The following is a 12146-nucleotide window of genomic DNA, read 5'->3' as shown; positions in this document are numbered from 1 at the left end:
CAAGAGCCTTAGCCAATATCCGGAATCCCAGGGGTGACAGGTGCAAGCCGTCCCTTGAAGCAGCGTGGCTTGTCAAGCATGTCATCCCAGGCAGACAGACACTGGATCCCCTTTGAATGACACCAGACATTAAGCCAATTGTTAAAGCTGATCATCTTGTCTCTATATTGTGGCATCATTCTTGGTGAAGGAAGGATACTGCTCAGGGTTAGGGTCATACCTGCCTGGGCTACATAATCAGAGAGCTCCTCTATGTCTCTTTTCATGTAGTCCAGGGAGGTACGTGTCCGGCCGCTCACACCAGCCTGCACAATGACTGTGTCATATTTGTACTTGCCGTGGAGTGACCCGAGTGCTTGTGTTATGTGGCGGATTCTAGCCCGATAGGCAGCTTACTGTGACCCTCTCCTTGTTCAGCCTGGTGAGTGGGACGTCAGTGTGTCTGACTATGGAGTCACCTATGACAAGTATGTTTGGTGTTGTATTTGGCCTTAAGGGCTGTGACTGCTTTGCACACTGCTTTTGTGGTTTATGTGTTGCTTGTGGGGTGTCTTGAGGTAGCAGTTGTTTGGGTGTCTGCTTTGGAGGCCACTGCTGTTTAGGTAAATTTTTACTCAGAGCCTCCGAGTATGTCTTTGTGTGTTTATGTGTTTGATTCAGTGGAGTGGTAGCATTATGTGAGGCTGGTTTTGTGGTGTGTGTAGTTGCCTTCTCCTCCTGTCTGGTCTTGCCAGTCCTGAGTTGAGAGAGCTCAGCCTCCAGTTTGGCTAAATAGCTGCATCTCTCGCAAGTATTTGTGTTATGTGGGAGGAGGAGAGGGTTGTCTGTGTACATGAGGCAGTTATAACATTTCCTCAAGATTCCCAGCTTCACCAGCTGGACCGGAGAGGAGATTGACAACTGACCTTTGGAAATGCTAGAATAATATTGGGAAATCCTTAATTGAAAACAAGGGCCAGTGTGGAGTGAGGGTGTAGTGCTTTTAATTTTTAGTGCTGACTTATATAATTGCTTTAGTGAGCAAGTTCCAGGTAACTTGAGTGCAATGTGTTACAAGTAAGTAAATGCAAAAACGACAAACAGTAACTTTCTTTCAAGTGAAACAAGGAAATAAGTACAGTAAGCAATGCAGATATCACTAGTGATCCACAGAAGCGCTGAGAAGTTGCGTATTAGGTGGAATTAGCTTCCAGGGAAATAACAAGCAAACAAACAACAAGCATATAAACAAAGCTAGATTCAGCAGGCCTGGATCTAGTCTATGCTAGAGCAAACAAGGTGAACCAATTTCAGTAAGATACAGTTCAAATATTCAGGCACTATAAACCTTTAACCAGAAATTCAAGAAATTAAAGAAACCTTTAACCAGAATATATATATATATATATATATATATATATATATATATATATATATATATATATATATATATATACATATATATATATATATATATATATATATATATAGGATCACTACTAAATCCTGAATACTTATTCATAGGTTCATAGGTTCATAGGTTGGTACTAGACTATTGGCCCTAGGGCCTATACAAGCCTAGCCATAACAATTCCCTGGATATTTCTTCCCACAATAAGCCAGATGGCAACCCATCGTGTGACGTAGGGATTTATGCCCAGCTTAGTAAGTTTATCTATGAATCCAGAGTGGGGGATGGTGTCAAATGCCTTGGCAAGGTCCACATAGGCTGTGTGGACCGCCTTACCCTCGTCCACAGCTCTGGAGACTGATTCGAAGAAGTCAATCATGTTCAGGAGACAAGATCAGCCCTTCCCGAACCCAAACTGGATGGGGGCCAATGTTTAAAGGTTGCCAATGTCTTTATTATTTATAAGTTCCATGATAATGCGTTCCATGCCCTTGCAGATCAGGCTTGTCAGACTGATGGGACGGTAGTTCCCATGATCCAAGGTGGATCTCCCCTTGTGGAGTGGGATAACTGTAGCTGTGCGCCACTCAGTGGACACAAAGCCTGAGGTGAGGCTATGATTAAACATGACACTTAGGTGTGGTGCCAGTTCATTTTGTAGTTCATGTAGTACACAGCCCGGGATGCCATCTGGTCCCATGTATGCTGTATTCTTAGCTTTGGAGAGTGCAATTTCTACCTGTGTGGCCGTGATTACCAGAATTTGATAATCTTTTGGTATTGAGATGGGCCCTTTAGGGAGTAAGAGGGGGGGTGAAGTTTGCACTAAATTGATCTGCCAGTATATTGGCAATACTTAAATTACCAAAGACCGGAATTCCCAGACCAGATAACCGAAAGACAAGAAGACCAGAAGACCAGAAGCACGAAATTTGAAATACTGAACACTACAGTAAACATACACCACCCACATATACATACACACACCATCACTCAAAACACAAACACAGAAACCTACACTACAGAAAAGCAGGAGGGCAAGCCCCCCTGCACCCCCATGTGGGGGGCTGCCCCCTCCAAACCCCCTACTTAAATATTCTAACTCCAAGGTTGCACTATACAGACAAACACACAAAAACACCACCACACACCTACATCCCCCCCACACACACACACACATATCACAGTCACAACACACACACACACACACACACACACACACACACACACACACACACACACACACACACACACACACACACACACAGACACACTAAAGCCCCTAACGAACACAACATAGATACTTACCTAACCTCTTGATATCTCCATACTTCGTGATTTTGAAATTCACGTTTCTGGTCCTCTTGTCTTCTCGTCTTTCAGTTATCTTATCTTGGGATTCCGGTCTTTGGTAATGTAAGTATTTGGGATTTAGTAGTGATCCTATATATATATATATATATATATATATATATATATATATATATATATATATATATATATATATATGGATCTAGGACGTTTGCTCAAATGAGCAAACGTCCGAATCCATAATAACCAAACACACTTTAACGAAAGCGCTTTTATCAAAAAAGCGCTTTCGTTAAAGCTTTACAAAAAAAAAAAAAAAGACACTACATTAACATTTTAGCACCCCTGTGCCCCCCACACACTCCTACTTTAATATTCTCCCTCCAAGATTGTATTACAGTGGGGAAAAGTGAAATTTCCCTTACCCACACCATAGTACAGCCTCAGCAACAGGCATACTTACGCAAAAGTGCTTCTTCGGTGAAAAGCACTTTCGCCTAAGTATGCCCGGCCGTTTAGGTTTCGGTCATTTGTTCATTTGAGCAAACATCCAGACCGCATATATATATATGTATGTATGTATGTATGTCAGTGCCTTCAGAAGTTATTCAAGCAACTAATGCAGAGTATTTTCCTCCAAAATAAACTGAAAAAGCATATTCTTAAATCCACTAACCTGTGATGGTAATTTGCCACTACTGGAGCATTTAAATTTTATTTCTATTTACCTTTGTCCTTATAAGAAAGATTTTAGCCATAAAGCAAGTAAATAAAGTGAATTTTCTTCACAGAGGAATTTCTTCCTACGTCTGTAGAATATGCTTATATGCATACAAGGAATATACTTAAAATTACTGTATTAAGGGTGAAAAACTAGATTATATTTTGACATGGCTTTGCTTGCAAAGAATTTCACTGTTAATGACAGATCTCAGAATGTGGGGGAGGGGTGAGGTATCAGTTTTGAAGGATCATAAGCGCTTATATGCTCTCAGATTGATGTCTGACAGCTGACAATATCTCAGAGTGTGATTAAATATTTTCTTTAGAAGCAATCCAACTGTATGAATTTGTAATCTCATAGTTTTTATATATTGGCTGAGCATAATATTTTATCATCCAACAACGGTAGGAATCAGGCTTGTAGTTTGCAAACAAACTTCATTTTGATAAGAATGTAGTCATAGGCACCTGCAGGCAGGTGCAAGGGGGTGCACTTGCACCCCTCTGGAATGGGCGAGTGGGTGGGAGATTAATTTTCTTTTAATAACCAAAAAAAAAACATTTTTTAAGGGAGTTCTTCTTTAAGAATGGTCCCGTAGCTTGCGTGCAGACGTCCTGTTCTCTTCACCCACTCTATTATTTGAAATTACTGTTCACATTGTTTGGTAAGAGAATTGTGTTTAATGCTGCAGTAAGTAATGGAATTCCTTGCCCACTCTATTTCGCTATTTGTAATTGCTTTTGCTTGTCTTCACATCAAGTCAGGTATGGGAATTTAGTTGCACACGACACTATGTACACATAGAGGGTATTCCGAGACATTTGCTGTGTCATGGCACAACATTAAATATTAATGATTCTGTGTTGTGCTGTACTGCACACCATAGCCACTTAGTCATGTATCAAGGCCAGCATAACATCAATATTCTGAGAAAAATGGCTATGGAGTAAATTAATACCAGGTAACATTTAACTTCATGCACACTCTACTGTTGGTGGTGCTGGATGGCTGAGTCAGTTTTGATGGTACCATTAAGTTGTCTTTGGTTTTGCAAGGAAGCAAGGGAATATGCAACATTTCTGTGTCAGAAGTGACTTGAAAATGCCTTCTTCCAGCTATCAGTGATTATGCTAATACTCTAGATGTTTCAGTATGTGCCTGTCTAATACACTTGCATGAGGTTTGTTCTGACAGCAATGCTGTATATATAACAACTTTGTCAAAATGCATAGTCTGTTTTTTTAACTTAACATAGTGAGTAACATACTATTGATAACTCTGAGCTATGTTATGTTATTATTGTTAATGAGATTATTCCTATGTGTCTTACAGGTATAAAGATATAAAGACTTGAATTAACTTTATAACTTGAAAAATAACTCTTAAGATCATTATATCATTTTAACATTTTATGATGTGAACCCTTGCTCTCAAAGAATTTTAATTATCATCATGTCACTGATTTAAATATTTCACTTTCCATATTAGTGAAAAAGTACTACAAGACTTTTCTGTAAAGAAAGACCTAGAAAGCACTATATCCATTTTCTCTGACTGTTCCTCTTTCCTTTCAGCATATATGAGTCATGAGCATGTACATTTTTAATGCACTGTGACTGTGTTTGTGGGTTTGTAAGGGGGAGGTATGTCTTCTTACTGCTTCTTCCACAAGTCTCTAAAGTGGGGAAAATCTTTCCCTACTACCATATCGTGAGTTAAATTGAGTACTGCATGGGTGGGGCTCTGGGTTTGCACCCCCATGGAAAAAATTCTGCGGGCTCCCTTGAATGTAGTTTAAATTGTTAAAATGTATTTTCTAGAATTTATCACATTAAAATGTCTTTTCTTTGGTCAGATAAGTCTTGGTTAATTATTTTACTTCTGATACAATTTTATAAAGAATGCAGAGTGCTGATATGATTACATCTGATAAACTTGAGTAAAAGAAAAAAAACAGAAAAGAAATGACACTGGAATGATTAATATTTATAAATTACAGCAAGGAGGGATTACCAGAAATGGATTTATATTCCAGATCTTATACCTTTAATAGAAAGGACTTGGGTTGTTTTCTAGGCCTATAATTGTTAATATATGTCTGTGCTGGTTGACAAATTGACCTTCTACAATATTAAGAATGAAAATCAATAGCCAAATAAAGAAATTTCTCATTGAAGGACATGATAAACTGATGTAAAGAAGAGCTGGCATTTCTAAGACTATTTTGACAAGAGTTGAGCATGGCCTTAGGTAAGTGAAGGCAGAATGAGACCATGGAATCCTTGGTAGGTATTTTGAACCAGTTTAGGAGTAGAAAATTTGAATAACAGGAATCATAAATCATCTTTGAGATAATCTTAGAATTGACAACATAAATTTTTTTGACAACATTGATACTAAGATGGCAATGGAATGAAAGATTTTACAGAATGCTGTTAAAGACTTTCTACACAGTATGAAGTATCTTGTGCTAAAGTTGTGGGTCTAGGATTAGAAGTTAAACTATATCTAGTATAGTTGTTCTCCATTACTTTAATCACTACATGCATTCCAAAGGGACAGAAGAGAGGAACACATTTTCAAACAGTGAAAGCTGTTTCATATCTAATATAGATCAATGCTGTTTTTCTATTGGACAGGTAAAATATTTAAGTTCATTTACAGTTATGTACTTTGCTGTGTTACATTAAATTAATTTATAAGTATATGTTGCACGGACAAGATACACTTGGCTAGAACTCCATCAACAATTATAAGAAAAAAGAAATTCCACCTCATTTGTCCTGTGAGTCTGTGAAATATAATTGCTTTCTCAAAACCTCATCAGCACCAGCATCAACAAGAAGAAATAGAAAAATAATAATACAAATGAGACTATCTCATTGCCTGCTCTGTTATTAGCAAGTATATGCTAATAACATTGAACCCACACAATAAAACAAACTAGAAAAGCTGCAAACACTGTTGTGGAGGAAAACCAGTGCTCTGCTCTAATGATATATACTTTAAATGTTTTATTCCACAAAATCAAACTAAAAACAGTTGTCTTTCCAATAACACTTTAATGGAACTTCTTCAGAACTGTTAAACAAGCTAAAAATTACCATTTAAATACTGTTTAAAATCACATGATAAATTAGCAATGTATCACATGACAATAATCTTAATAACTATTCATAATGCATGATAAAATGAAAATGAAATAATGCATAATAATATTTAAGTTTAAAAAATTGTATTCCCTGAACAACAGTCATTCAACCCTGGAGACATTGTGGCATTAAAACATATTTGCCACTTTAGTTCATGCTCATCTGTAATGTATCCACTTAGGTTATTACAAACTTGACTCACCACCACAAACCCAAATTTGTGGGTATCAAATTCCATGATGTGTTTAAAAAGTGCATTTGTATATTTACTTTTCTTAATATCTGCCAAGTGCTCATATATCTGATCTTTTAACTTATGAGAAGCTTTGCCTATATAAAATGCTGGACACATTTTACAGAAGGCTGCATACACGACTTGCATAAACTGATAAGAATAAAACCTTTTGATAGTAAAGATTTTCCTCTAATGCAAATTGTATTAGTGGGCAAAATATTTGAGCACTGTGCACAGTTACCACGTCTTCTTATACCAACCCTGCAGATATTACTATTTTCGTAGGCAGTACTCTTAAACTCTAAATAATTTTTAAATGGTTTATCCTTTCTAAAAATGAAGGTGAGCTGTCCCCCATTAGTTTTAACATGGAGCTATCCAGTTTGAAAACATTCCAATTTTTTTGTATGCTACCAATGATAGAATGACTGTTCAATGTATATGTCATAAAACAAGCTCTATTAAAACCTCCAGATTATTAGTAACTGCTTTTGTGACAGAGTTTCCTTCCTGAATTGAATTATTTAATACTGGAATATAAAAATCATTGGATCTTTTAGTTATAACTTCCTCCATAATTTCAATCACAAAATCCAATGGATAACACATCTTGGAAAACATATCTGCTAGCACCTTACATTCATGTAAAAACACATCAGTGTCAGAAATCATTCCATCTATATATACAAATTAGTCCTTGACCACAGATTTCTTCTGACACTTTGGATACAAGCTGTTATAATGGAGGTATGTGTTAGAAAAAGTAGATCTCCTATGAATATTAGAATGGAATCTATTATTTTCATAGTCCTAAGAAAGAGCAATGTCCAAATACACTATACTGCCCTGATAATGATGAGAAAATGGTAAACATTCAACGGTATTGTTGATATGTTATGAATTCAGATACTCTCTCTTTTGAATCCGCCCATGAGATAAATATGTCATATCTTCACTATTAAACACAAAATTCCTTTCCCATTGGACCAAAATAATGTTTGGAAAAATTAGGGCACATGCTGCGTCCATGGCTACCCTGTGGACTGTTTGATGATATGACCTTCAAAATCAATAAAATTATTTTTCAACACCAAACTCATGAGTGAAATAATGGCATTTACTTTTTTCTGAAGTTAATTTACTTTGCCCAAACATTTCTTCTTCAAACCATTGTAAACTAGCCTCATGCGGTATAACTGAATATAAATTGTGTACATCAATGGTCACAAGAATACAATCAACTATAAACCCAAACTCATTGATTTTACTCAAAGATTGTCATGAGTCCTAACATAAATAGAGCAGACTTTCAAGACAATCTTTTAAGGTATAATCTATAAATTTAGCTATATAATATGTTTTGGCTCTTGTGGCATCAACTATCTGTCTGAATGGAAGATTGTGTAAATTTTATGGTCAATACAACAATGCACACATCAAATCATTATCTCACAACTTAGATATAATGAATTGTAAAATCTATGAGGACTTATTGTTTGATTATTGTCAGACCAATTATCAAAACATTTTGATTCTGATGGAAAAAATTGTACAGACATTTTAAAATGGAAAACTATTAAACTTTGAATACATTTAGATAGCTATGGGTATGTCACAGCATATTGTGAACCTCCAAGGAACCATGGCAACCAAAGTAACATCAACAATTGACTAATAGTCAATCAGCAGCATTCTATGTCACAAAATTCATATGGGGAAGCTTAGAGTTCATTGGTCCATTTAGAAGAAACAGAAGTGAGGAGATCCGAATGAATTCATATCAGAAATTAAAGGCAGTCATTAGATAAATATTAGGAGAATGATGAGATTTTTTATTGCCAGGGAGACAAACCAAAACAGAAAAACTTTCAGAATTACCACAAGAAGAACTGAACAATACGTTACCGGTAACAGAAGTTTTTGATTCTGCCATAATGACTGCAGTGTCGAAAGAATGTAAAGACTTTAAGTTGTTTAATTTCTCTTCTAAAATAATTACAAGTGACCATGCTAATGTATTAGCAAAAGGTATTGCATTTTTAGCAGCAAGAAGAGATAATGTTGTTAATGCTATTATCAATTTGAAGTTATTTATGCAAAAATTAAATTTGACTGTATGGTTTGAAAGTGTCAGTGAACAACGTATTGCATAGACCTAACTGTTTTAACTGCCCCTTCAGCATAATATGTCTTTGTTTGAAAAATTATGTGAATTGGATATCAGGAATATTTTAAATCAGCCTTTGAATAATAGATTTTATAATCTGTTGAAGGATGAAAATTTTTGCTTCAAGATATTATGTGGGATAAGAACATCTGGGTGATGAAACCCAACAAAGGGAGCGGGTTAGTGATTATGGACCAAAATTACTACATTAATTGAATGAACACTTTGCTATTAGATGAGACATACATGGAGGTTTCAATTAATGAGGTAAATATAGCTTATGCTCGCATTAATATGGACTTAGAAGATATGTTCTCACAGGGACAATTAGATGTACAAGAAGTGGAGTACATGACTAACAGAAAACCTGTCTTAGCCGGAATCTTTGGGATTCCAAAAATCCATAAAGATTTATACAATCCTCCATTTATTTTGATAGTTGATGCCACAAGAGACAAAACGTATTGTATAGCTAAATGTATAGATTATACCTTGAAAGATGGCCTTGAGAGTCTACCTATTTATATAAGGAACCATGACAATTTTTAACTAAAATCAATGAGGTTGGGTTTATAGCTGATTGCATTCTTGAAACTATTGATGTACACAATTTATATTCACTTATACCACATGAGGCTGGTTTACAATGGTTTGAGAAAGGAATGCTTAGGTAATGTAAGTTTACTTCAGAAAAATAAGCAACATTACTACACTCCTGAGTTTGGTGTTGAAAAATAATTTTATTTATTTTGAAGGTCAGATCTTCAATCAGTCAACAGGGGTGGCCATGGGCACAGCATGCACAGCAATGTTTGCAAACTTTGTTTTGGCCCAATGGGAAAGGAATTTTGTGTTTAATAGTGAATATAGTAACTGTTGGAAACTATATACTCATTTCATGGATGACATATTTATCTTATGGGCAGATTTCAAAGAGAGATTGTCTGAATTCATATCTTATATCAACAATACCACTGAATTTTTACAGTTTTCTCATCATAATTGTCAGGACAGTATAGTGTATTTGGAAGTTGTTCTTTCTAAGGATTATGAAAATAATAGATTCAGTTCTAAAGTTTACAGGAAATCTACTTTTTCTAATACATACCTTCATTATAATAGCTGGCATCCAAGATCTCAGAAAAATATTCTGTGGTCAAGGCCTAATTTGTATGACTAGCCAGGATAATTTCTGACACTGATACATATTTACATTAATGTAAGGTGCTAGCAGATATGTTTTCCAAGATGGGTTAACCATTCGATTTTATGGGTGAAATTATGCAGGAAGTTATTACTAAAAGACTGACTTTTTTTATATTAAAACAATTCAATTCAGAAGGGAAATTCTATCACTAAAGTTCATGTTGATAATAATCTGGAAGTTTTTAATAGAGCTTTTACTATGATATCTATAATGGACAGTAAATCTGTCACTGGTATATACAAAAAAATTGGAATTTTTTAAAAATGAATGGGTCCATGTTAAAACTAGTTGGGGAAACCCACCTTCATTTTTGGAAAGGAAATTAATTTAAACATTATTTAGAGTTTAAGAGTACTGCCAGTGAAAATAATAATATATGCATAAGAAGATGTGGCAGCTGTGCACAGTGCTCAAGTATTTTGTCCACTAATACAATTTGCATTAGAGGAATTTTTTTTGCTATCCAAGGGTTTATTCTTGCCAATCTAGGCAAGTCATGTATGCAGTGCTATGTAAAATGTGTCCAGCATTTTATATAGGCAAAACTTTTTGTAAGTTAAAAGATAGGAATAATGAGCACTTGGCAGATATTAAGAAAAGTAAATACACAAATGCGCTAGCTAAACACATCATGGAATTTAATACACATAAATTTGGATTTGTGGTGTTGGTTCAAGTTTGTAATAACCCATGTGGATACATTATGGATGATCATTTATTGAAATGTGAACTAAAGTGGCAAACATATTTTAATGCCACAATGTATCCAGAGTTGAATGATTGTTGTTCAGTGAATGCAGATTAGAAGCTTAAGTATTATGATGCCTAATTTCATTTTCATTTTACTACACATTATTAATAGTTATTAAGATTATTAACTGTCATGTGATACATTGCTAATTTGTCATGTGATTTAAGAAAGTATTAAATGGTCATTTTTAGCTTAACAGTACTGAAGAAGTTCCACTAAGGTGTTATTGGAATGAAAGCACTCAACTGTTTTTAGTTTGATTTTATGGAATAAAATATTTAAAATATATATCATTAAAGCTAAGTGCTGGTTTTCCTCTACAACAGCATTAACAGGTATAGCCTTTCCCCTTTGACAGCATCAGGTAACATTGTCTCCATAATTCCACAGTACACAATCAGTAACTTTTATCTTAGTCTGCTCTTTTTGAAACATGCGTAAAATTATTACAGCGCACTGTGATTCTATCAGTATGCAGTCTCTTTTGCACTAGCAATAACAATTTAGTTGAAACTTTGTATTTCAGTTATGCTTACTTTGTATTTCTATTTCAATTATACTTATTGTCAGATGTCCTAGTGGTCATTCCTACTTGAATACTGGCATTGCAACCCCTGGATGCCTGAAATGCTACCCTAAATATAACCCTATTACTGTATCTCTGGGTAAGACCCATAGTACTATCAGTGTGGAACCTGTCATCTTCACTAATAGTGCTTAGGGAAAGAGGGATCCTATTTGGAGAGATAGAACATGACAATGAGAGCCATTATGGGAGTAGCTGTGAGCAGAATTCTTAGCTTGGAGTAGTGGCATGTACAATAACATCTTAAAGTTTTCATCAGTTTCACCTGACCTCTCTCCTCCACACCCAGATAGGAGAGCTGACTAATCCCCTCAGCCAACCATACCAGTGATTATAACTCTTTCCCAAACTCAAAATGCCCACAGCTCAGAAAGATACTCTACCTCTGTATCATTTAGGTTCATAGGTTCAGGCTTATGACAACAAGGGCCTTTTTAAGCCTAGCCATATTTCCCAAATCTCTGACAAGTTCTGATACCCTTGATAAGTGTAAGCAGGAGCTTGGGAGATGAAACATTTACAAGCAGGGGTCTGGGAGATGAACCATTTACAGGTAACCTGTATCCATTAGAAACATAGGTGCCAAATCAGGGATGAATTTTATGTTCCTCATCCAATTGTCC

The sequence above is a fragment of the Protopterus annectens genome, chromosome 1.part0, assembly GCF_019279795.1.
Source record: "Protopterus annectens isolate FY-2018-M chromosome 1.part0, PAN1.0, whole genome shotgun sequence".
Taxonomy (NCBI): Eukaryota; Metazoa; Chordata; order Ceratodontiformes; family Protopteridae; genus Protopterus; species Protopterus annectens.
The sequence above is the reverse complement of the archived record's forward strand: the minus strand, read 5'-3'. Positions refer to the sequence as shown.